This window comes from Pinus tabuliformis, chromosome 1_2 (genome assembly GCF_031772625.1).
Source record: "Pinus tabuliformis cultivar Carrire ecotype Pingquan chromosome 1_2, CPIR1, whole genome shotgun sequence".
NCBI lineage: Eukaryota > Viridiplantae > Streptophyta > Pinopsida > Pinales > Pinaceae > Pinus > Pinus tabuliformis.
The window spans coordinates 838,505,739-838,533,552 of NC_142298.1; the positions used below are offsets into that span (position 1 = coordinate 838,505,739).

The following is a 27,814-nucleotide window of genomic DNA, read 5'->3' on the forward strand; positions in this document are numbered from 1 at the left end:
GAAACACACCAGAGATGATGAACAAAAACAACAACTTGTAAGGTTCCTATCCCATTACCCTCACATATTGATGAGAAAATGCCACAGATTGTTGATATTCCTTGCTCACACTACAATGCTTCCACGTATTTCAATCATGTAGACACTCAACAACACACAATCCAATAAAGATATGATTATGGGCTCGTTCCCACCCATCGAGAAAAAATGAACCACACTTAAAGATTACAAACATAGACACAAAAAATCTACTTCAACACGAAAAAATCTCAATATAATATATCCATAATATGAAATGGAAACCTCAATTTTGAAAAATCCAAAATATCTCACAATTTTGAAAAGATCCAAAACATTTATTCTTTTCTAAAACATCTAACCATAACCACTCAAAAAAATCATTATTTAATATTTATTATAAATGTCATATTTATTTGATAGTTATTTCATTTGGCCAGGGGCTTTACAATTTGTAAACATTTACATGTCCACTCAATTCAATAATAATAAAATGTTAAAAGTAATATAGAGTTCAATATGGAGAGATGTTGTACTTTCCATAAAAAATTAAAGTAATAAAAATAATAAAATTCAATTTGTTATAAGTTAAAATAGATTTTAGATTATGTAACATATTTAAATTTAATTAATAAACACATAAAAACTTTAATACTTACATTAAACTTACAATATAACAATATTTTTAACCATGGATATCCATGCCCACTTTAACAGTGTGCCCAAAAACTATTTCTCATTTTATAATCAAAATATTTTATAAATATTTTATTTCAATTTAAGTTTATAACATTTTTTTAATTAAATCTAAAAGCAAAAATATTATAATTAGTTTTAAGATATATCTAAACCCCTATCACATTAAAATATATAAGATATAAATAATAGCTATGAATTAAAATCCATTTTACCACATAAGTTAAATTAATAATTTTGTAATCATATTTAAATTTAATGAATAAGCACATAAAAACTTAATACTTATAATATAACAAAATTTTTAACCATAAATATTCACTCCCACTTTATCATGGATATTATTAAGTTGTGAATATGATTTGTTACAATACCATGGCTTATTGATACCATTTGCCCAAAAACCATCTCTCATTTCAATCAAAATATTTATAATTTTTTTTTTCTTTTATTTTAATTTTATTACATTTAATATGGAAGATATTTTGTAATGTTAAGTTATGTTATGTTATCTAAACATTTTGATTCAATCAAATTATGTAAAAAAATAAAAAATTTAAAAAATATATATTAATTAAAATATTTTAATTCAATGAAATTAATAAAAATGGAATTAAAGTAATTTGTTTTTAATAATTGTAATTATTAATTGTTAATAATTAAACCTAGATCCATTTTAATTCTAAATCTATCAAGGGCTTACAAAAAGTTTACACCTAATTAGTGATAAACAGTGTAGTGGTTGGAATATTTACAACATTTATAACTTTATTTTGCAAATCTTAATTTGTGTTCCGGGATATTTTGAGAAAATCTGGCAAAGATTTTTGTAAATCCAAGTTACATTGGGTAAATTTTAAAATTTTAGTGTCCTTTTTTGAGAGTGCCGAATCTATTTCCACCATCAAAAACATTATTCAAACACTACTTTTTTGGTCGAAAAGTCATAGAAATTCTGGGCATATTTTGAAAAAATATGACAAAGATTTTTGTAAATCCAAATTACAGTGGTTAAATTTTAAAATTTTAAGTGTCATAGAGGTTTTTGATGGCACTGAATCTATTTCCACCATAAAAAACATGATTCAAACACTGCCTCTACAAAATTTTTTGACCATCCAAAAAATTCTAACCATCCAGAAAATTACTCAGTAAAACACTGCTTCAAATATATCCCATATCATATTTAATTATTTTTTACAGAATACATTATACAGAGTACTGGAACCAATACATTTAAGTCACCCAGACAGATGACGTCTTGTTAACGGGTGGATTTCATGAATTCAACCCATGCAGAGGTCATAGTTAGATTGTGACTTTAATGAGTTCAACGAATAGATGGGGCCGAGGAGGAAGATGAGGCCTTGGTAGCTTATGGATTTCATGAATTCAACGACTTCAACTAATATTCTGCCAGTGCAATACGGACACTCGATATGATTGATGTAAAATAAAATAAAATATTTTCCTGCAACAATCATACCTGCTGTGCTCGGGCTGATGACGCATTTTACCAAAACACACTGAATCCAAATATACGTGGCGGATTAGGGTTTCGAGCATTCGCAAAGGATTTTTATGATCGTAGGTCTCGAGTTCAGGCTTTTCTTGTTTTATTTACATGCAGTTTGGCACGTTTCTGATAGCATATCACTTCTTGACTAGAGCTCTATATTACTATGCTGAGGTATTTTGGCTGAGAAGTGCGCAGAGATGTTTTGAACGCTAAATGATATACTTCACAAATGAACTCACAGACCCAAATTCAGAACATCAATTCCGCAGGATTTGAGCCTCTGAGAATTATAACGGGCAAATAACATCTGAAAACCTAAAGCAGTAACTAACATCCTCAGGAATGGCGTATGCAATGCACGGTTTGCTCTTTGCGCCTTTCCATCCCAGAAACTTCTCCATGAAACCTTGGCAGTCCGAATCCATGCTTAACAGTAAGCTTCTCGTGGGGAATGGCTGGCTGAAAAGGCAGAATAAGCGTTGGAAAGGGTTTTCAGTTGTGTTTGAGATGGAGAATTCCCGGCAAACGTTAATACAGAATCGGCAGCAACAAAATCTGATGCCATTTCAGCCATAGCTGGCGACGGAATCAGGGTTTGGAGCGCCGACTCGAGCTTGATGGAGATTGATACCGTGAGCGAAGCGGAACTGAAAGAAAATGGTTTTCGTAGCACGCGGAGAACGAAGATTGTCTGTACAATTGGCCCTGCGTCCTGTCAATTTGATCAGCTTGAAGCCCTTGCCGTGAGTGGAATGAACGTTGCCAGAATTAACATGTGCCATGGTACGAGAGAATGGCACCGCAGGGTCATTAGGAATGTCAGGAAACTGAATGATGAGAAGGGCTATGCGGTCGCTATTATGATGGATACTGAAGGGAGTGAAATTCACATGGGTGACCTCGGAGGTGCCCCTTCTGTTAAAGCCGAGGTTCTTATTCAATCCCTCTACTCAGTATTCCAAATGTGCTTCTTCTTGGCCATCCGAGGGTTGTTTGTTACTCCAAATATGCGTCATAAACCTTGAACATGAAGCTGAATGGAACCATTTAGATATTGGTACCCTGCTTTTATTATTGTTTAATTCTTTCTCGTTGGAATTAGATTCATTAGCATCAGAAGTAGTAGTCATACTAAAGAGGAATGAAATCCCAAACAAGGGCTATCTTGATAGACTTGCGTCGCAAAGACAAGAAGCACAAGCAAGGAGACCCACAAAGAATAGAGATCCACCACCATCCAATGCTTCTACTATTTCAGAGACAGTGTATAATCGTTTTGTTCTGATTTGCATCGGATTACAAATGCTCCACCATTTGTCTGTATTTGTATGGGATGACAAATGCCCTCTTGGCTTTCTTCCTTATTTGTTCTGACGTCAGGTATGGAACCAGTCACCTTTAGTCCTGTTAAATATGGAGCTACTCTATCATTTGTTTTTTCAGCACACGATCCAAATTTAGTTCTGGGATCAAGTCCAGAATAGGTTGTCTTTACTATTTAAACCGCCTATGTAACATGTTAAACATAGACAAAAATAATGGACAGCAGCGTTCATTGCGTTTATTATTCAAAATAATGTACATTTATACATTTCCTTGTGACTCTTGGTCTTCACATATCAAGTGGTCTCTTGGACTATGGGGACTGTTCACATTCCACACCAACCCTTAGTGGATTAGGTGTCCAACATTCCCCCTTAATCCGAAGGGGTATATACGAGTCCAAGAAGAGAGCTCTAATACAAAAATACAACAATGCATGATAGTATTAAGTTGAAATGTGCTCTCTGAGACAATGTTTTAAAACTCCGACTCAGGTTCGGAACCAGCTGAGGGTCGACTCCGACTCGGTATCAACTCGGCCGGTTTGACTTCAATGAGTCGGTTGTTGTAAAAAATACATTAAATATTTTTTTTATTTATGAAAAAACATAATTTTAAAGATTTCCATTCATGTTTCCAAACACAAAGCATTAGAATATTTCAATATAGAGAGAAGACAACATATGATCAAAGTAGGCTCATGAATATATCCATTATATCAAAATGGCATCCAATGCACTGCCCAATACATACATGATATAGAGATCAAAACAAAAACACATAACCAAGGAGGCTCTAAATGGCCTCTACAACAAAAGTAAACTGTAAAACATCACTATTCACTAGTACTATTGACAACTGCTAGAGAAGCCAACATTATCTGGCTCAGAGTCTGAATGAGAGTAAGACAGGGAAACCCATGGCTCCTCCTCCTCATCACCCATCTCCAACTGCAACTATAGAAGTCGTAGAACTAGCAGGCGCATCAGCTGCACACTGAGATAGACGAGATATGCGCTTCTGTCGTGGCCGAGAAGAGGAAGTGCCTGCAACTGGAGGACTTGGTGCTGGGCTTGGTACAAGTGGATTTGCATTCAACTGAACATTATGCTCAACTAATGCCTCTGTTTGTAAGTCCAAATCAAGACCAATATCCTCATCAGAATCAAACTCTACTGGATGACTCTCCACTACCCAATCTAATGTTGGATCAATATCTTCCAACACAATGGGATTTGTATCCAGTCTTTTGTTCAGCAATTGGTTGCGTCTTAGCTGGAGGTTGTATTGGACATAGACTAGATCATTTAACCGTTTTTGTTCCAAACTGTTTCTCTTCTTCGTGTGAATCCTCTCAAAGATAGACCAATTGCGCTCACACCCAGTAGCACTACAAGTTTGACTCAAAATACAAATTGCAAACTTCTGCAATTGAGGACAATGGCTACCAAATGCCTATACTGCAAAAAACATAGTTGTGTAATGAGTTGTCTCAACAAATTATATCCAAGTTTCAAATTATAAACAATTTAACAAAATAAGAATTTGAAAATTGAAATTGTTTGTTTACCTAGCTCATCTGCTTCCCTTGCAATTCTTGCTAGGTTCTTGTCAAAGGTACCTGTGGCTCTGCTGAAACAAGTGATCTGTCGGTATATCTCCAGCTGATCACTCTCCTTAGGGATCATGTGGTCAATGGAGTGAATCAATCCATCTCTAACCTACTGAGTCAAAGCTTCTGCCTCCAGAGCTTTATAATGATATCTTGGGTTCAAAAAAAACCCAGCTGCATGTATAGGGCGATGGAGTTGATTGTTCCATCTTTGATCATTGATTTCCCAAATGGGCCCATACTTAGCCATTCTATCCTTGTATGTTGCCTTTATTTGTTCCTTTGCTTGATCCATAGCCTAATAAATGAAGCCCATATCCAATCTTTCCCCCTCCACCAATCGCAACACCTTTACTAGAGGCTCAACAACCTTCACAATCTCTGCTGCCTTTTTCCAAAATATTTCTTCATTAACTTTCTTTCACATGCTTGCCATCCAGTTTACGAGACCATTGACATTCATTCCATTCATCACTGAAAAACACCCTTTGCAAGTTTCTACGCTGGGAAAGCATAGATTGCAATATCAAAAAATGAATTGCAAATCTAGTGATGGCAGGCCTAATAATATCCCTGCCCTCTGTGTGTTTCCTCATCAGGTTCAAAGTCCATGAGTGATTGTAGATATATTTTGTTATGCTTTTGGCATGCTATACGGTGTTCTTGACCCAATGATGTCTATCCAATGTGCAGCACATGGGGTCCAAAAGATGGTTTTGTGTTTTTCCTCTAACATTTTACGAGCAAGAACATAGTTAGAGGCATTATCTGCTATGATTTGAACAACATTAGCCATCTCCACCTCTTCAACAACCTCATCCAAAAGCTGAAACAACAAGTGTGCATCTTTCACCCTATGAGATGCATCAATTGATTTTAGAAACATGGTTCCCTATGGACAAAAGATAAGAAAGTTTATGATGGTACAGTTCCTTTGATCCAGTCCATCCATGTTAATTTTAGATAACAATGGTACTATGCTTTAGAACAATTTTACTTCAATTTTCTTATTAGCCCAATATCAATATCCAATTTAGTAATCACATCAACATGATAGTAAAATGCAGATAGAACATAAATAATAATAGTAGAAGACAAGCCAATACAAGAGGACACAAGATATGGCACCAGCCAGGGACAAACCCCAATGTGGGGAAACCCTTGATCAATTCTTCTTATAATTCTTTAGAAGTTCAGGAGAGAGAGAGTACAATATACAATTTTCACTTGCCCAATCAAAGTGAAATCTGACCAGTCAAACAACAGTAACAGAAAGCCCTAACCAGAAAGTCAACGCTGGTCAACAGGGTAGATTTTGACCTCCAAAACAGCTCGGTCAAACTTTGTCAACTCGGCCTCCAACAGCTAGACAAATTAGCCCAAAAATAGTCCGAAAAAGTCTAGTCAAATCTGGTCAACAAAAGTTAATGCTACAACAAATCCTTCTGTAGTCAACGCTGGTAAAACAGTGTCGATTTCTGTGCCTAGAAATGCGGCCTACCCAAACAGAGATCCTCCACACAAAACCGCAGTCAAAATAGGTCAATGCTGAGTAACGCAAGTCAAAACAACCCTCCTGCAATTTCGGTCAACCTTGGTCAACGCAAGGACATAAAAACCCTTCTCTTCTTTGCACGTGTGGAGAGCTGCCTCTGAAATTTGTACCCAATCAACGAAGGAGAGAGAAGAATGTGTGTGAGATGAGGTGACAAAATGAGGAGGAGGCTCCTTGTATTTATATGCAACGTTGTGGGCGTGAGGGTGCAAATTATATGGTTGGCCGACCTTGACAATTTGCCCATAATCAATATAAATTCATAATTCCATTTGTACATGTTAAAATGGGATGATCTTTAGATCAATCCTACACCTCTCGGAGAGAGGAATCTAATAAAAATATCAACTGCCTCATATGAGCTGTCTAAGGTGAAGTTTGGCCTTATTTGCCAAATTTAACACTCCCTCTCAACTAGGGAGAACTTCACTTGCCAAACTGTCTGACAATCTGTATTATCCATGTCTCTGCTCTGCTCTGCTGAACCATGAAGAAAGAATAAATGATCGAGAATGTATCATACCATTCTCCACTGACCCGAAGTTAATTTCCAATAATAGAGAGTGTGTCATACCACTCTTAACTAACTCGAAGTCAGTTTCCATTTATCCCAGATCAATATCAACATCCTAGCATAGGGAGTATGGTAGTACACGATGCGTCCATCAGTGGTACTATGGCCCTTATCCTCATTTCCCTACTCATTGGCCAGATGAGAGGTACTTTCCATGAGTCTCGGACTGCATGGGTAGGGTGTGCTAGCAGGAGAAGGTGAACTACTCATCCTGCTCATATGCCCTAGGAGAAGGTGAACCACTCATCGTATGCATATCTCAACATGGTGTATCACAGGGGAAGGTGAACCACTCACCCTGTACATCGCGCACCATTAGGGGAAGGTGAACCACTCACCCTATGGTTGCTCATCGCTCCAAGAAGTACCCCAAGCCTCCCGGAGCCCCCAGAGCTCAACATCCATCTCATATAGGACCCTCATAAGAGGGTCTCTCCATGACTCCAAGTCGTTCACAGAAGGTTAAGAATTTACTTTCCCCAGGGGCTTTGTAAAAATATCGATGACCCGATCATTAGTCCTAATGTGCTGGAGCCTTATTGCTCCCAGTTGTACCATATCTCGGATAAAGTGGTACTCGATATCAATATGCTTGGAGCGGTCATGAGACATGGGATTCTTAGAAAGACGGATCCCACTCTGGTTGTCGCAGACGATCACGGTGGTATCCAACACATGTCCAAATAGCTCACTAAAGAACTTCCATAAACAAATAGCTTCACAGGAGGCCATACTAGCAACAATGTATTCAGCCTCAGCGGTGCTCAAGGCAACCGACTTCTGCTTCCTGCTCATCCATGATATCGAAGCAAAACTTAGAGAGAAGCAACATCCATATGTGCTTTTACGATCCACTAGATTGCCAGCCCAGTGTGCATCAGAGTAACCATGGAGCCTCACATTCCCGGCAGTGTATCTCAATCCATAAGTGATTGTGCTCCAAGATATCTCGAGAGATTCTTGGCAGCAATCTAATGTATGTGACGAGGTTCGACCATAAACTGAGTCAATGTATTCACTGCAAAACATATGTTCGGACGAAAGTTCACCAAGAACATCAGGCCCCCACGAGTTGATGATACTCGGAAGGATTTCCTAAATCGGGCCCAACAGCACTTCCGCATAACTTCTTGAAGTTAAGTTCCATTGGAGTAGTCATGGACTTGTAGTTCACCATTCCAAATCTTTCAAGTAGCTTCACAATATATTTTCCTTGAGAAAGGAAAATCTCACTTGGCTTTTGCCAGACCTCCAATCCTAGGAAATAATGCATTAGTCCTAGGTCCTTCATTTCAAATTCGGAAGCCAACTCTCTCTTACATTGATGAATAAGAGGGCCTACACCTGTCAGAAAGAGATTGTCCACATAGAGTACCAAGATGAGAGAGGTCTATTGTTAAAATTGGCAACTAGGGCCCAACTCCATGTGAGTCACCTCATTTATGGCAATTGATATTTTTCCTAGATTCCTCTTGTCGAGAGGTGTAGGATTGATCTAAATATCATTCGATTCCGACAAGTATTTATGGAGACATGAATTTATTTGTATTTACTTGACAAATTGTCAAGGTCAGCCAGCAGTTAAATGTGTGGCACACATGCCCAGTGAATCATATAAATACAAGAGAGGTTGATTCATTTTCTCATCATCTCATCTCCACATCTCTTCTCTCTCCTAGTCTCTTGGGTATGCATAGGAGGAAGAAGACTCTCTCATGTGGGAAGAAGAAAGAGGACGCAGTTAGGGCAGCAAGCTGTGACGTGGAAGAAGGAGGACGCAAGAAGGTACAACAACATGTTTTGGGTGCTAGAGGACTGCATTGACCAGCATATAGGCTCCCTTGACTGCAGATTTGTGTGGGGAGTCTCTCTCTTGCTAGCCGCAATTCAGATCAGCCTTGTTGACCTCTGTTTGACCACTGTTTTGGGGCAACGTTGACTGGTTAGGGCTGACTGCAGGAGCTGATATATTGACTGTTGTTTTGACCATGTTTTGAGGACTGTTTTGGGCTGCTACTTATTGCTGTTGAAGACCGAGTTCTTCAATTTGACTAGAAGTCAATCCGGGGTTGTTTGACCAAGTTTGACTTTGCTGATCTAGGGTTTGCTGCTGCTGATATAAAATTACAGAATTCTGATTTTGTACTATTTCTCTCTGTTGAACTATTGAAGATAAAAGAAGATTTGATCAAAGGGTTTCCCCGCATTGGGTTTGTCCCTAGCTAGCCGCCACATCTTGTGTCTCTTGTCTTGGCTTGTTTTCTGTTGATCGTTTAATGTTCTATCTGCACTTTACTTAATGTATATGTGATTGCTAATCTGTGGCTAATAAGAAGAAAAAAAGTAAATTGCTCTAAGCATAGAACATACCATAATTTAACATGGTAACAGAGCTGAGGTGAAGACAAAGCCCAAGCAAGAGCAATCACCGAAGGCTATTGAAGCAATCTTAAAGAAGTCATGGGGTCCTTAGCACACTTTCCCGCTGAAGACAAACTCTGTGAGAAGTCCGACTATCACGGATGGAAGATGTTTCTTGATCTAACATTGGAAGAGCAGGAAATGTTGAACCATGTGAGAGGCAATATTGTTGCGCCTCCATCAAATGCATCCGCTGTTGCTAGAAGCAAGTGGACCAAGGGAGAAGTCAAAGCAAGGAAGATCATCCGGGACTCTATCGACAAGTGCCTGGTGGCCTATGTTTTCGAGCTGACCACCTCCAAGGAAATCTACGATAGACTGGTGAGTTTATTTAAAGTTAATGATGCAAATCAAGTTTTGTTCCTTAGAAATAAGCTGAAGGAAATTAAGAAGGGCAAAGATGAGAGTATGCAAGCATATTTCTTAAGGATCACCGAGATCAAGAATGATCTCCTATCTATTGGGGAAGTAGTTCCTGACAGGGAAATGACACTCACAACTCTTGGAGGACTGCCACCTGAATGGTATATATTCAGGACTACTCTTCTCAACAATAATGTAATTCCTAGATTTGAGGAATTGATGGCAAGATGCATTCAAGAAGAAACAAGGATGGAAGAGCAAGAAATGCCCACACTTAAAGGCCATCCCTCTGCCTTTTCTTCTCATGCTAAAAGAAGAAACAATTCTGGGGCTAAATCCAAAGGAAAGGCTGGACCAAAAGGTGGAAGAAAAGGTCGATGTTACAATTGCAACAAAATGGGCCACTATGCGAGGGAGTGCCCTGATAAAAGGGACTCACACCATGACGATGATCAAAATCACTCTCAAGGCAATCAAAGGAATGGCAGGTCCAATGGTAGAGGTAAAAGAAATGTCGGAAATCAAGGAAGAGGACAACCCTTCAAGAAGGCAAGAAACTCCAGGTATGAATCTAATGTTGTTAACAATAAGCAAGATGAATATTATCTACCAGTGGCCCTCTCTACTACTGCTCCCCGGACTCGTTGGGAAATTGGCTTATTGATAGTGGTGCCTCAAGGCACTTCACTAGTTACAAAGAAGCTCTCTCTAATCTGATAGAGAAGGAGACCAACTTGGAAATTGTTCTTGGGGACAACTCAAAATATCCCATGAAAGGCGTAGGGAATGTCACTCTTCAATTGAATCAGGGAAATAAAATTCATTTACAAGAAGTATTATATGTACCTGATCTAAAAAAGAACCTGGTGTCCATTTATGGAAGACAAAGGCTACAAGGTGGCTTTCATCGATGGCAAGGTACGTGTATGGAAAAATAACTTTAAAGGTGCTTTCACTCTTGGGTTTCGAGTTGATTCATTATATCAGGTCGATGGAAGTCCGCTGGGTGTCATGTCTTGTGACACATCTCTTCAGTCCGAACTATGGCATCGGAGGTTTGCTCACCTTCATTATAAAGCTCTGTTCGATGTGAGAAAAATTGTGACCGGGATGCCCGAGTTCAGATTAAAGCAAGAAGGTGTATTACTAGGATGCGCCAAAGGAAAACTCAAAAGGGGACCATTCCCCTCAAGCCAAAGCAAGACCTCTGATATATTGCAGTTGGTTCACTCAGACATATCCGGTATGATGCTTGTGAACTCCTTGGGAGGATATTTATATTACCTCACTTTTACAGATGATTATTCTCGCAAGACTTGGATATACTTCTTGAAAAAGAAGGATGAAGTGTTCTCCTGGTTTCGTCACTTCAAAGCCTTGATCGAGAATCAAACCGAAAAGAAGATCAAGATCTTAAGGACTGATAATGGGACTGAGTATGAATCCAATGAGTTTCATGACTTTTGCAAAGAGACTGGCATTAAGAGGGAGACTACTACACCATATACTCCTAAGCAGAATGGTGTGGCAGAAAGGAAGAATCGTACGATTGTGGAAGTTGTCTGTGCTATGCTCCATGATCAAAGACTTCCGAAGTTTCTATGGGCCAAAGCTGCAAATACTGCCGTATATGTACAAAACCGATGCCCTCATCAAGCATTGGGTTCCAAGACTCCCGAAGAGATGTTCACTGGTAAGAAACCTGACGTATCTCATTTTAGAATTTTTGGAAGTCTTGTATATTTTCATGTGCCGAAGGAGAAAATGAATAAATTGGGTGCATCTGGAAAGAAAGGAATCTTCGTGGGCTATAGCGAAAATACTAAGGGCTATAGAATCTATGTGGCTGGTCAAAGGGAAGTCGAGATTAGCCATGATGTCACCTTTGACAAAGATATGGCTCTTAGCAAAGTTGACAATCTTCCTACTCTAAGGGGATCTAAAGAAGCTAACACTAGGGAATCAAAGGAAAAGGAAGATGAGACGATGCCCGATGTGGAATAACCTATGGATCCTATTGATCCCCCTTCGTAAGAGCCCTCCTCTTCTAGGAAGAGGCCTTCATGGCTTAGGGGGACACTTGATGATGCTGAAGGGCACGTTGCACCCAGGGGAACCTTCTAGGAAAGTAAGAAGCCAACCAGGTATCAGGGATACTTGACCATCATGAGCACAATCATCCAAAATGAGCCTTCGTCATTTGCAGAAGCTGTCAAGCATCAAGTATGGAAGGATGCTATGACTGAGGAATATGAGTCCATCATGAAAAACGATGTCTGGGATGTGGTCCCTAGACCCCAGGACAAAGCAGTTGTCACTTCGAAATGGCTTTACAAGATAAAGCATGCAGTTGATGGAAGTGCGGAAAAGTATAAGGCTTGTTTTGTCGCTCGTGGCTTCTCTTAGAAGGAAGGTATAGACTATGACGAGATATTTGCACCTGTTGCCCGATATACCACCATCTGCTCGATCATAGCCCTTGCTGCTTCGCAAGGATGGAACCTACATCAGATGGATGTCAAGATTGCGTTCTTGCATGGTTCAATCAAAGAGGAGGTCTATGTGGAGCAACCCGAAGGATTTGAGATTCATGATCGAGAATCTCATGCGTGCAGGTTGAAGAAGGCACTCTATGGGCTGAAGCAAGCACTCCGAGCGTGGTATGAGAGGATCGATAGCTACTTGATAAAGCTAGGATTCACTAGGAGTGAAGTCGACCCTAACCTTTACTTTAAGGTTGAAGATGACAATCCTCTCATACTGGTGTTGTACGTTGACGACCTCTTTCTAACAGGGGCAGACCCTCTCATTCACAAATGTAAGAGGGAGTTGGCTTCTGAGTTTGAGATGGAGGACCTAGGATTGATGCACTATTTCCTAGGACTAGAAGTCTGGCAGAAGCCAAGGGAGATTTTCCTATCTCAAGGCAAAGATGTGTTGAAGATATTGGAGAGATTTGGTATGGTGGATTGCTAGCCCGTAACTACCCCGATGGAGCTTGACTTCAAGAAGTTAGGCGGTAGTACTGCTGGATTTGTTTTACGAAATGCTACCGAGTATCGTCAACTCGTCGGAGCATTGATGTTCTTCGTGAACTCCCGTCTGGATAAATGCGTTGCAGTCAACACATTGAGTCAATATATGGTTGAGCCTCACCACACACATTGGATTGGTGCCAAGAATCTGTTGAGATAAATTCGTGGCACAATCACTCATGGGTTGAGATACACTGCCGGAGATGTGAGACTACTTGGATATATCGATGCTGATTGGGCAGGTAGTGTGGTGGATCGAAAGAGCGCTTTCGGGTGTTGTTTCTCTTTGGGATCTGCCTCGATATCCTGGATGAGCAAGAAGCAGAAGTTGGTGGCTGTTTCTTCAGTGAGCTATTTGGATTTACATTGGATACCACCGTGATCCCGTGTGACAACCAGAGCGGGACTCGTTTATCATAGTATTTCATGATCACTCCAAGCATATTGATATCAGGTACCACTATATTCGGGATATGGTGCAGCGGGGAGCAATAAGGCTCCAACATATCGGTACAGATGAACAGGTCGCCGACATTTTGATGAAGCCCTTGGGAAAGCTCAAATTCTTGACTTTTCGAGAATGACTTGGTGTCGTTTAGAGACCCTCTTATGAGGGTCGAGTATGATGTATTGAGGTCTGGGAGCTTTAGGGGGGCGCGGGGTACTTCTTGGAGTGACATGCGACCACAGAGCGACTCACCATCCCCTGGTGATGCATTACGTATAGGGTGAAAGGTTCAACCTTCTCCTGTGACACCTCGTGGCGACTGTAGGACAGGATGATTAATTCTCTTGTGGTCCAGGATGATTAGTTCTCTGTGGCAACTGTAGGACAGGATGATTAGTTCTCCTGTGGGCCAGGATGATTAGTTCTCCGTGGCGACTATGGAACAGGTTGATCAGTTCTCCTGTGGGCTAGGATGATTAGTTCTCCTGTGGCGACTATTGGACATGATGATTCGTTCTCCTGTGGATAGGATGATTAGTTCTCCTGTCGAGGCATCCTACCCATGCAGTCTGGGACTCATGGGAAGTACCTCTCATCTGAACAATGAGTAGGGAAATGGGGTTAGGGACCATTAGTAGTACTATCGATGGACGCATCGTTGTATCTGGGATTAGTGAGAGTGGTATGACACACTCTGAGATTGACTTCGGGTCAATGGAGGATGGTATGATACATCCTCGATCATTTCTTCTTCTTCATAGTTTGAGCAGAGTAGAGCAGGGCCAAGCTGTGCAGGGCAGTGCATTTGATGGCTGGGATAGTAGCAACGGTCAAACAGATTGCAGATGGAGTTCTCCCTAGTTGAGAGGGAGTGTTAAAATTGGCAACTAGGGCCAAAGTCCATGTGGGTCACCTCATTTATGGTAGCTGATATTTTTCCTAGATTCCTCTTGTCGAGAGGTGTAGGATTGATCTAAAGATCATCCGATTCCGACAAGTATTTATGGAGATATGAATTTATTTGTATTTACTTGACAAATTGTCAAGGTCGGCCAACAGTTAAATGTGTGGCACACATGCCCAGTGAATCATATAAATACAAGAGAGGTTGATTCATTTTCTCATCATCTCATCTCCACATCTCTTCTCTCTCCTAGTCTCTTGGGTATGCATAGGAGGAAGAAGACTCTCTCATGTGGGAAGAAGAAAGAGGACGCAGTTAGGGCAGCAAGCTGTGATGTGGAAGAAGGAGGACGCAGGAAGGTACAACAACACGTTTTGGGTGCTAGAGGACTGCGTTGATCGGCGTATAGGCTCCCTTGACTGTGGATTTGTGTGGGGAGTCTCTCTCTTGCCAGCCTCATTTCAAATCAGCCTTGTTGACCTCTGTTTGACCACTGTTTTGGGGTAGCGTTCACTGGTTAGGGCTGGCTACAGGAGCTGATATATTGAATGTTGTTTTGACCATGTTTTGAGCACAGTTTTGGGCTGCTACTTGTCGCTGTTGAAGACTGAGTTCTTCAATTTGACTAAAAGTCAATCCGGGGTTGTTTGACCATGTTTGACTTTGCTGGTCTAGGGTTTGCTGCTGCTGATATAAAATTACAAAATTCTGATTTTGTACTATTTCTCTCTGCTGAACTATTGAAGATAAAAGAAAATTTGATCAAAGGGTTTCCCCGCATTGGGGTTTGTCCTTGGCTAGTCGCCACATCTTGTGTCTCTTGTCTTGGCTTGTTTTTTGTCGATTGTTTAATGTTCTATCTGCACTTTACTTAATGTATATATGATTGCTAATTTGTGGCTAATAAGAAGAAAAGAAGTAAATTGCTCTAAGCATAGAACATACCATAATTTAACATCTCATTCTCAACCTTAAAGTAAAGGTTCAGATCAACTTCACTTCTTGTAAATCCCAACTTCATTAGATAGCTATCGATCCTCTCATACCAAGCTCGGGGTGCTTGCTTCAACCTATAGAGGGCTTTCTTCAACCTGCATACATGTGTCTGACGATCTTGAACTTTAAACGCCTCAGGTTGTTCTACGTAGACTTCCTCCTTAAGTGAACCATGCAAGGAGGCAGTCTTGACATCCATCTGGTGTAGATTCCATCCTTGCGTGGCAGCGAGGGCTATAATCGAACGAATGGTGGTGTAGCGGGCAACTGGTGCAAATATCTCATCATAATCTACACCTTCCTTTTGAGAGAAGCCTCGAGCAACAAATCTGGCCTTGAACTTTTCAGCACTTCCATCAGCACCATGCTTGATCTTGTAGAGCCATTTCGAGGTGACAACAGATTTGTCCTCGGGTCTAAGGACCACACCCCAAACATCATTCTTCATAATCGACTCATACTCTTCGTTCATTGCATCCTTCCAAACTTGGTGCTTTGCAGCGTCTTGGAATGTGCAAGGCTTAGATTGAACAATGGTGCTCATTGCAGTTAAGTGAACCATGCAAGAAGGCAGTCTTGACATCCATCTGGTGTAGATGTCATTCTTGCGAGGCAGCAAGGGCTATAATTGAATGGATGGTGGTGTAGCGGGCAACTGGTGCAAATATCTCATCATAATCTACACCTTCCTTTTGAGAGAAGCCTCAAGCAACAAATCTGGCCTTGAACTTTTCAGCACTTCCATCAGCGCCATGCTTGATCTTGTAGAGCCATTTCGAGGTGACAACAGATTTGTCCTTGGGTCTAAGGATCACATCCCAAACATCATTCTTCATAATCGACTCGTACTCTTCGTTCATTGCATCCTTCCAAACTTGGTGCTTTGCAGCTTCTTCGAATGTGCAAGGCTTAGATTGAACAATGGTGCTCATTGCAGTTAAGTACCCTTGGTACCTATTTGGCTTCTTGCTTTCACAAAATGTCCCCCTAGGTGCAACATGTCTCTCGGCACCTTTGAGAGTCTCCCTAAGCCATGAGGGGGTGGATCAATGGGATCCATTGGTCCTTTAGCATCAGGCATCAACTCATCCTGTGGTTCTCCCTACTTTCCTGAATCTGCTTCTTTGTCCTTCCTTGGAAGAGGAAGGTTACTAATCTTCCCAAGGGCAGCATCCTCATTGAAGGTGACATCATGACTTATCTCCACTTCTCTTTGACCAGACACATAGATTCTATATGCCTTAGAAGTTTCACTATAGCCCACAAATGTTCCTTTCTTGCTAGAAGCATCCAATTTGCTTCCCTTTTCTTTCGGCACATGAAAATATACGGGGACTACCAAAAATTTTAAAGTGAGAAACATTAGGTTTCTTACTTGTGAAAACTTCTTCGGGATTTTTGGAGTCCAAAGCTTGATGAGGGCATCTATTTTGAACATACAGGGCGGTGTTTGTAGCTTCGACCCATAAGAACTTTGGAAGGCTTTGATCGTGAAGCATGGCATGAGTGGCTGTTCTATGATAGAACAATTTTTCCTTTCGGCAACACCATTTTGCTCAGGAGTATATGCGTTAGTAGTCTCCCTCTTAATACCAACTTGTCTACAATAATTATTGAACTCATTTGATTCATATTCGGTTCCATTATCGGTCCTCAATATTTTGATCTTCTTCTCGGTTTGATTTTCGACCAATGCTTTGAAAGAACGGAACCATGAGAATACTTCGTTCCTCTTCTTCAAGAAATATATCCAAGTCTTGCGAGAGAAATCATCCATAAAGATAACATAATATAAATATCCTCCTAATGAGTTCACAGGCATCGTACCAGATAGATCAAGATGAACCAATCGCAATATGTCAGTAGTCTTGCTATCACTTGAGGGGAATGTGTTGGAATTTCTAAGTCTAACTGTTAGAAACCCTTCATGTACTTTTCTGATTTATTTCTTCCTACTTGTTTTGATTAATTAACAAGTTATTTACCATGTAAATACTGAAAATAAACACAAGTAAATGCTCAACACATTATAGATCATCAACCGAAGGAAACAAAACAAGCACACAAGTGACACTGTTGTTTTTGGACCAATGTCCCCGGAAAAACCCAATGCGAGAAAACCGGTGCAGCTATTTGAGGGTTTTATTATTATGCGGTTTCTAAATACAATTTGGGTGCCAAAACCGGCTCACCACCCAACAGAGAATAATCTTGGTAGTAGTACCTCTCTACTCGGAAGCAAATATTCCGACTGAAACCCCGGATAAACACTTCGACAGCTCCCAGCTCCAATCTGCCCCACGAAAACCCCAACGTCTACCTCCAGGGACTGCGTTAGCCCTTTCTGGCCCAACGTCAGCCCTTTCTAGCCCAACATCAACCTCTGGACTCCGGCAGCTCCCAGCTCCAATCTGCCCCACGAAAACCCCAGCGTTTGCCTCTAGGGGACTGCGTCAGCGCTTTCTGGCCCAACATCAGCCCAATAACCCCTGTATCAACCTATGTAGGCATTGCGTCAACCTCTAGAGCCTCTGCGTCACCCACGTTGGCTCTCTGAGGCACTGCGCAACTCTTGGCTGCCTTTGCATGGGCCCTAGTTGGCTCTGCGTGGCCTCTGGCTGGCTTTGCATCCCTCTTTCTTGACTTCTGCGTTGATTCTCCCGGCACCCTCTCTGCGTTTGTGTTCACTGCCCCTCACTGCTGATCACTGATTCTATCTCTCTTAGCAAACCCCACTCTAGGGAATAGAATGACTGATCACTCTGGTGTATTCTCCAGTGACCCTCAAGCCTCCTCTTATACTTTTCTCGTTGACAATTCAACGAGCAAGATTAAGTCCCTAATCAACGACTAAGATTAGATCTAGCTTGATCCATGACTTTTGGACCCTTCTAACACAGTTTTATATTAATTCACATTAATATTTTATTTTCCTAAATTTAGACTTAGGGACTGCATTAAAAATATTAATTATTTTAATATCTCCCAAATTGTTTAGAATCTGCCCAAACCATTTATGGGTATTGGAGATCTCATGTGCTTTAGCCTCTCCACCAATTTTCGTGGCTAGAGCACATTCGATGCTACCCCAAATCAACACTCCCTCTTAGCGAGGACTGTGCTCTAGTAATACTCCTCACTGAGCATCACCTTGATCATCCGGCATCGGTCCTTGCGCTGATGCTAGGCCTGCTGCCCAACATCCTCTGCACTGCTGCATCATGTACTGCTACCCATGGCCCTACCACTGCCACTGCTGCATCTGTACGACAACTCCCTCTGCATCCGTGCTGCTGCCCATGGCCCTGCCACTACCACTGCTGCATTTGCACTGCAACCCCTCTCATCATGCTGCATGCTGCCCATAGCATTGCCATTGCTAACTACTGCACTGTAACTCAGTTACTGAGAAGTAAGTAACTGATCTCCCAACTCTGACATCTTCGTCAAGCTAGAAACACTCCCGATGCTGAAGCTCCCTCTGTCACTAACAAGTGCTCCCTCTCTGACCTCCGCGTTGCTGCAACAACTCTGTGCATCTCGCACTGCTGCTTCATGCTGTCTTGGGACTTCTACACTGTAGCTCTCCTATCGCTCCATTCGCATCCATCTCTACTGACATCCGCCAGTCTTGCTACTCCTCTTCGGGGCTCCCGTAGCAAGGTATAATCCAAGAGGTTGGGTACCTCAAGGATTCTTGCCCCTCATCGCCTGTAGTCTGTCTGACTACAGCTCGATGTCTCCCCACTTCTGCTCAAGTGGCGTGTGAGCACTCATGGCACAATCATCATTTGTCTCCAATTCCTTCTCCGCCCTTCCTGGCGTAGCCTTGGTCTCGGAAGCCTCTCCCTTGCTCTTCTTCCTCGGACACTGGCTCGCATAGTGACCCAGTTCCCCACAGCTGAAGCATTTGACCTTGGAGAGGTCCTTCTTTCATTTCTCCTGCTTTCCCTCAGATGCTAGGGCAACATCCTCCTCTTCCTCCTTTTTGATTCTGATCCCCTTGGCGCTGCTTCCCGCCTTGCTTAGCCTTTTGATCTCTGGACAAACACCTCCCAGTCTTCTGAGACTGCGTTCAGGGCTGTTCTCACCATCAATTTTTGATCCGGTCTAGCTCCTATGGAAGTCAACTGATCCCGGGTCTCCTTCAATCAACTGAGGAAGGGGTCGATCTGTTCTCCCTTTTGCATCTGGTTTGATCACAACTGATTTTCTAGTAGCATCTTCCTCTGCACGAAAGTATGCTGATACAACTTCTTTAGGGTCTCCCACATCTCATTTGTCGTATTCTTCTCGTTAATGTGTGGTACTACATGGGTGATACTACATGGTCCTTGACCCCGTCAAGGATGATGCTCTTGGCCCTCGCCATTGCATCGTCGTACTTATTGTTATTAGCTGGGTCAACTGGGACTGCTATTGTCCTCAAGGGGAATTGCTTGAGACAGTTCCTATCTAAAACGAATAAGATTCTGGCCTTCTAGACTACGAAGTTTGAGGCTCTGTCCAGTCTGTCTTGGTCTCTTACCCCGTTCACTACCATCTTGCTGCTCCTCTACTTCCCTTCTGGAAGTTCTCTATGTGACTCCCTCTGAGCCTCGATTTCCCTCCTGGAAACCTTTCTGCCAATGTCGAGATGCCCCCACTCCGATCCTTAGTGCTGCTGCACCACTGATTCAGATTTCTTGGCTAGAAACCCTCTGTAGCAACTCCCTCCTCCTTGGTCTTGCCCTGTTAGGTACTGTTCTGAATACAGTACCCCACCAGCTTCACTCTGCAACTTACCCACAGCCTCCTAAGCCCCAACAAATTGAAGGTTAGAGCTTCTAGGCTCTATGCAATCCCAGCACCAACAAAATTCGCACCTCCTGGCCACGAGCGTCAATCCTTCCTAATTGAGAAAGATGACTGGGCATTGCGTAGGTCGAGTCTGCTCCCCTCTGCCACTCTGCTGATCCTCTTCCCGGCTCAAACTTGATGATGCAGGCACTGCGTCACCTCTTCCTTGCTGCTTTTCTGCTAGGAACAACTTCTGTCACTCGGGACAATTGTTTTCTGCTGCTGCTGCTCTGCTCGGCTGATGTCCTCAGTTCCCTTGTGATTTGCAACCACGCTTCGATACCATGTTGCAATGTCTAAGTCTAACTGTTAGAAACCCATCATATACTTTTCTGATTTATTTCTGCCTATTTGTTCTGATTAATTAACAAGTTATTTACCATGTAAATACTGAAAATAAATACAAGTACATGCTCAACACATTACAGATCATCAACTGAAGGAAACAAAACAAGCACACAAGTGACACCGTTGTTTTTAGACCAATGTCCCGGAAAAACCCAATGCGGGAAAATCGGTGCAGCTATCTGAGGGTTTTATTATTATGCAGTTTTTGAATACAATTTGGGTGCCAAAACTGGCTCACCCAAGAGAGAATAATCTTGGCAGTAGTACCTTTCTACTCGGAAGCAGATATTCCGGCTGAAACCCCGGATAAACACTCCGATAGCTCCCAGCTCCAATCTGCCCCATGAAAACCCCAGCGTCTGCCTCTAGTGACTACGTCAGCCCTTTCTGGCCCAACATCAGCCCAATAACCCTTGCGTCAACCTCCGGAGGCACTACGTCAGCCTCTAGAGCCTCTGCGACACCCATGCTAGTTCTCTGAGGCACTGCGCAGCTCTTGGCTGCCTCTACGTGGGCCCTGGCTGGCTATGCGTGGCCTCTGGCTGACTTTGCGTCCCTCTCTCCTGGCTTATGTGCTGATTCTCCCAATATCCTCTTTGTCTCTCTGCTTCTGTATTCACTGCCCCTCGCTACCGATCACTGATTCTATCTCTTTTAGCAAACCCCGCTCTAGAGAATAGAATGACTGATCACTTTGGTGTATTTTCCAAGTGACCCTCAAGCCTCCTCTTATACTTTTCTCATTGACAATTCAACGACCGAGATTAAGTCCCTAATCAACGACTAAGATTAGATCTAGCTTGATCCATGACTTTTGGACCCTTCTAACACAGTTTTATATTAATTCACATTAATATTTTATTTTCCCTAAGTTTAGACTTGGGGACTCCATTAAAAATATTAATTATTTTAATATCTCCCAAACTGTTTAGAATCTGCCCAAACCATTTCTGGGTATTAGAGATTTCATGTGCTTTAGTCTCTCCACCAATTTTCGTCACTAGAGCACATCCGATGCTACCACAAATCAACAGAATGGTCCCCCTGTATGCTTTCCTTCCGCATACCCCTAACAAACACCTTCATGTTCTACTTTAAATTCGTGCATACCTGTCACCCTCTTCCTCACATCGGATAGAGCCTTATAATGTAGATGAGCAAACCTTTGGTGCCATAATTCAGATTGAAGTGATGTGTCGCAAGACATAGCTCCCAATGGACTTCCTCCAACTTGATATAGGCTATCAACCCTGAAGCCAAGTGTAAATGCATCTTTGAAATTTTTACTCCACACACATACCTTTCCATCGATGAATGCCACCTTGAATCCTTTGTCCTCCATTGCCAAGATAGATGCCAAGTTCTTCTTTAGATCAGGTACATATAGTACTTCTTGTAGATCAATGGTGTTGCCTTGATTCAATTGAAGAGCAACATTCCCAACTCCCTTCACGGGATAGGTGGCATTGTCTCCAAGGATAATTTCCAAATTTGTATCATTTTCAATCAGATTTGAAAGAGCTTCCTTATACCCAGTGAAGTACCTTGAGGCACCACTATCGATCAACCAATTTCCCAAAGTGTTCGGAGGAGATGCAAAGGAGAGGGCAGATATAAGATAAATTTTTTTTGCTTGTTATCAACAACATTAGATTCATCATACCTGGTGTTTCTTGATCTCTTGGGAGGGCGACCATTTCCTTGATGAGGAGTGGGAGCATTCCTTTTTCCTTGGTTGTTGAATCTACCATTCCTTTGATTGTTGTTGCCCTTGAAATTGTTGTTGTTGTGGTTGTCATCATCATGAGGTGTATCCTTTCTATTAGATCACTCATTAGCATAGTGGCCAAACTTGTTGCAAATGAAGCATCTTCCCTTTCTTCCATTTTTGAAACTTGACCTTCCTTGACATTGCTTCTTTGAACTCTCATTGTTTTTCTTTTTAGCATGAGCGGAGAATGCAGTAGGATCATTCCTATTTGAAGGCATATCTAGTTCTATCATCCTTGTTTCTTCTTGAGAACATCTAGTCAGCAATAGCTTCTCCAATCGAAAGAAGATCATTTTTGATCTCAGTAATGCTCATGAAGTAAGATTGAATGTCTTCATTTCTTCCCTTCTTTATATCCTTCAGCTTGTTTTTGAGAAAGAAAACTTGGTTTGCATTGCTAGATTTGAACATGCCAACTAACCTGTCATATATCTCCTTTGATGTGTTCAAACCGGAGATGTAAGCAACTAAATGCTTATGAATAGAATCCCTGATGATCTTCTTTGCTTTGACTTCACCCTTCTTGTACTTTGTCTTAGCAGCAATCAGTGCATTTGAAGGAGGTTCTGAAATCTTTCCCTGCACATAATCCATAACATCTTGCTTTTCTAAAGTCAAATCAAGAGACATCTTCCATGCATGATAGTCAGACTTATCATGAAGCTTATCATCAAACTTGAAGTAGGATGTGGAGGTCATTGAATCTTGTCCTTGATCAGTGATTGCTGCTCTTAGTGATTGCTCTTCTCACTCTTGCTTGGGCTTTGTCTTCACCTCAACTTTGATACCATGTTAATTTTAGATAACAATGGTATGTTCTATGCTTAAGAGCAATTTTACTTCAATTTTCTTATTAGCCCAATATCAATATCCAGTTTAGCAATCACATCAACATAATAGTAAAATGCAGATAGAACATAAACAATAACAGTAGAAGACAAGAGGACACAAGATATGGCACCAGCCAGGGACAAACCCCAATGTGGGGAAACCCTTGATCAATCCTTCTTATAATTCTTCAAAAGTTCAGCAGAGAGAGATTACAATATTCAATTTTCACTTGCCCAATCAAAGTGAAATCTGACTCACTACACAAATATGTTTTTTGCAGCACAATGGTGGGAGGCATTTGGTAGCCATTATCCTCAAATGCAGAAGTTTGCAATCTGTATTTTGAGTCAAACTTGTAGTGCTATTGGGTGTGAGCGCAATTGGTCTGTCTTTGAGAGGATTCACACGAAGAAGAGAAACCGTTTGGAACAAAAATGGTTAAATGATCTAGTCTATGTCCAATACAACCTCCGGCTAAGACGCAACCAATTGCTGAACAAAAGACCTGATACAGATCCCATTGTGTTGGAAGATATTGATCCAACATCAGATTGGGTAGTGGAGAGTCATCCAATAGAGTTTGATTCTGATGAGGATATTGGTCTTGATTTGGATTTACAGACGGAGGCATTAGTTGAACATAATGTTCAGTTGAATGCAGATCCACTTGTACCAAGCCCAGCCCCAAGTCCTCCAGTTGCAGGCACTTCCTCTACTCAGCCACGACGGAAGCGCATATCTTGTCTATCTCAGCGTGCAGCTGTTGTGCCTGCTAGTTCTACTACTTCTACAGTTGTAGTTGGAGATGGTGATGATGAGGAGGAGGGGTTTCCCTGTCTTACTCTGAGTCAGACTTTGAGCCAGATGATGTTGTCTTCTCTAGCAGTAGCCAATAGTATCGGTGAATAGTGATGTTTTACAATTTACTTTTGTTGTAGAGGCCATTTAGAGCCTCCTTGGTTAATATGTGTTTTTTTTTTATCTCTATATCATGTATGTATTGGACAGTGCACTGGGTGCCATTTTGATATAATGGATATATTCATGAGCCTACTTTGATCATATGTTGTCTTCTCTCTATATTCTAATGCTTTATGTTTGGAAACATGAATGAAAATGTTTAAAATTATGTTTTTTATAAAAAAATAAATATTTAATGTAGTTTTTACAACGACCGAGTCATTGAGATCAAACCGGCCAAGTCGATATCGAGTCGGAGTCGACCCTTGGTCGGTTCCGAACCCAAGTCAGAGTTTAGAACATTGATTTAAAGTCTGTTTTGCATTATGTTACCCACTTTTTGGGTGTCCCCATAGTGTTGCGAAACCAAGATGCTAGTAGATTAGGGTTGATTTCTCTTAACTTGATAATTACTTGTGAAGGTTTATTGGCTTCTTATTAAATTTATATTTCCTTCATCAAACAATTACAAAAAATGTACAAAACATGAAGATCGCAAAGAGACAAAGGATACAAGAAATTAGGCTCCAAGAAAGGGCAAAACCCCACAAGGGGGGAAAACCCAAAAAATCCTCTTCTTATAGAATCAGATCAAAGTGAGATATCCAAGACCCAAGACCAAGACCAAGACTGCCACAAAGACCCAAGTCAACCCTCCTCCAAGTCGTCTCCAAGTGATGGTCAATAAAAGTCAACACTGGTCAAATCTCTGAAATCTAGTCAACTCTTGAAATTTCGGGCTTGTAGTAGCACAGAGTCTGCCTTAGGAAAACTCACACGTGTGAATAGAACTAGGGCAGAAATCAGCCCATTTTTTCTCTCCTTTGACTTTGGTTGTTTTTCTTCTTCATCCTACACAAGAATCGATATGAATGAGTGAGTGAATGGTTGAGGTTGAACTGCTTTTTATTTATACATGTCCAGGAGGTCGAATAGCTACCTCTTTAGGCTGACTTGACCAAGTAGGGCTGATTTGGTCTTGTGAATGATATTTTGACTCTTTGACTCAAATAAAATAATTTTTCCTTTTTTCTTACAAATCGAAATGGGACTTTGACTCAATTGCATTTCTTTGATTCATAATAAATTTTCTTTTGACTCAATTGACCCTATAAGCATAAATAACATGCTTTGACTATAGATAATGAATATAATAAATGAATAAATATATCAATAGTATATTTGAATTACATTATGAAGACCGACACTAGTTACATTTTCAACACTCTCTCTTAACAAGGGAGGTATTCATAATGCCACAACATGATACTTTCAAATTGAAATATTCATATAAGAAGGGTTTGGATTGATGAGTATCATCATAACCAACATTGTAGCAAGGCCTTGACTAACAAGCTCTATGTAATTAGTCAAGCATATAGCTTGAGGCATAAATTAGCACAATGCTAGGAGGCATAAATTTGGACACCACCACCTCTCTAGGCACATACCCCATCTGAATGTTCACCAAGTATGTCCTCATAGGACTATTCTTTTCTTAGATACACATCCTCAAAGAATATCGGTCCTCGGCGTTGAAAATCAAGGATCTTGTATATTATTGTTGACTTTCCTTACTTGATAATTACTTCTGATGTTAGTTGGCCTTTATTACTTTTATTTCTTGTTCATCAAGCAATTACCAAAACAATGAAGATCACAAAGAGACAGAGTACACAAGATATATACTCCAAGCCAGGGAAAAACCCGCCTAAGGGGAAAACTTTGAAAAAATACCTCTCTTCTTATAGAATCAGTTCAAAATGAGACTTCCAAGACCCAAAGACCAAAGCCAAAATTCCTCCCAATCACCAAGTCAACTCCCTAGCAAGATCTCTTTCAAGCAAGATGTAATTTTCAAGGTCAACTAGGATCGAACCTCTTCAAAGTTTGCTCCAAGATAGATGTCGGCCTCTACTTCAGATCTGCAACTTCGGCTTGCAATTTCGGCCCTGCAATTAGCCCAAAAACCCTAGTTTTCGCACATGTGGACAAAAATAGGTCTTCTTTCGTCCTTCCTTCGCTAGGTATTTCTCCTTGCTTTCTTGCCCTTCACACTTGCTATTCTTCTTCTTCAATTGCAGATCGAACTTGTTGTGAGTGAGTGCTTCAAATGAGTCGAAGTCCTTATTTATAGCTTTCTGAGAGCTCAAATAGGCTTCCTTTGAGCCGACTTGTCCTTGTTAGGGCCGACTTGGTCTTGGAGGATAAATTAGGTTTCTTGACTAAAAAATAATTATTTTCTTTTGTTACAATGAGTCAAAATGGGACTATAATACATGAAAAAAAGTCTTCATTTACCCAGAAAGCCCTAGAAGCATGACAAATAAAATTTCTTTTTCTCTTTTTATATACGAAATATACAATGTCATGTTTACAAAGGTCATTATAAAGACCGAATCTAGTTACTTTTTCCAACACTCCCTCTTAACTAGGGAGTTATTTATAATCCCGTCGTGAATATACAAAATATACAATGTCATGTTTACAAAGGTCATTATGAAGATCAAATCTAGTTACATTCTCCAACACTCCCTCTTAACTAGGGAGGTATTCATAATCCCATCATGAAGTACAAGGAATCTCAAATTGAAGTATTCTCATAAGAAGAGTCAGATTGATAAGCCATCTTTTAAACATCTATATTACAACCAACATTGTCAACAAGGCCTTAACTTGACAAGCTCTACTTATATGAGAGCATAATGCTGGGAGGTTTTACGTGAGACACCACACTACCTCTAAAGGCACATACCCCATCCAGATGTTCACTAGGTATGTCCTTTTAGGACTATTCTTATCTTGGATTCCCAATCCTCAAAGAATATTAGTCCTCTTCGACTACTCTTATCTTGGATGCCCTACCTCATCCTCAAAGAGTATCGGTCTATAAGTGTTGAGAAATGTAACTAGTATTGGTCTTCATAATTGTTGTCTAGCGCATGACATGATGTAATTATTATGTATTTGTCAGAAGAAAAGAAGAAGAAAAATTATTGTAAAAGAAAATTATTTATAAGCATGGGTTTCATGCTTTATTTATTTTGTTTCTAGGTCAAAGCACCCATTGAGTGCTTCTAGGGTTTATGTCATAAGTCATAGTCCTTGTCATCATGTAATAGACCCTTCTTGGGCTTTTTATATCAAGAAAGAAATTTGTAATTGAGTCAAAAATGTATTTTGTGCCTCCTCCACCAAGTCGGCCTCAAGAGAAGACAAGTTTGCCTCATTGAAGGGATTCGACCACCTTGAAAAGACTATAAATAAGCTAAGCATTTGACCTATTGTGGCATCTATTCAAGCAAGTTTCGATTTGCAGTTGCAAGAGGAAGAAAAGAAGTGCAAAATACCTAAGAGAAGTTTAAATCATCACAAGAGAAGGAGAAACATAGCAAAGAAGAAAGAGACACTTGTCTAGCAAAAAGACGCTAAAATTCTCTCTTTTCCTGTAACACGTGCGAGAATCTAGGTTGCATGAAGGGGCCAAAATTGCAGGTCTGCAGTAGGTTGAAAATCTGATGCAGGAGGGCCAGAATCTGTGCTTGATGCAGTATTGAAGAAGGTTGACTTTTGTTTGACTAGAAGTTGTTCTTTGTCATCT

The 27,814-nt window shown here is 40.8% G+C and overlaps 1 pseudogene across 1 annotated transcript in view; it reads left to right on the plus strand.

Annotated features, from left to right (window-relative positions):
* Positions 1 to 2,003: 2,003 nt before the first annotated feature.
* The window catches only part of LOC149208542 (pyruvate kinase isozyme A, chloroplastic-like), a 205,176-nt pseudogene continuing 179,365 nt past the window's right edge, over positions 2,004 to 27,814 (plus strand). Inside the window, exon 1 of the transcript XR_016252781.1 lies at positions 2,004 to 3,162. The product of XR_016252781.1 is annotated as a pyruvate kinase isozyme A, chloroplastic-like (transcript). The remainder of the gene's footprint in view (positions 3,163 to 27,814) is intronic.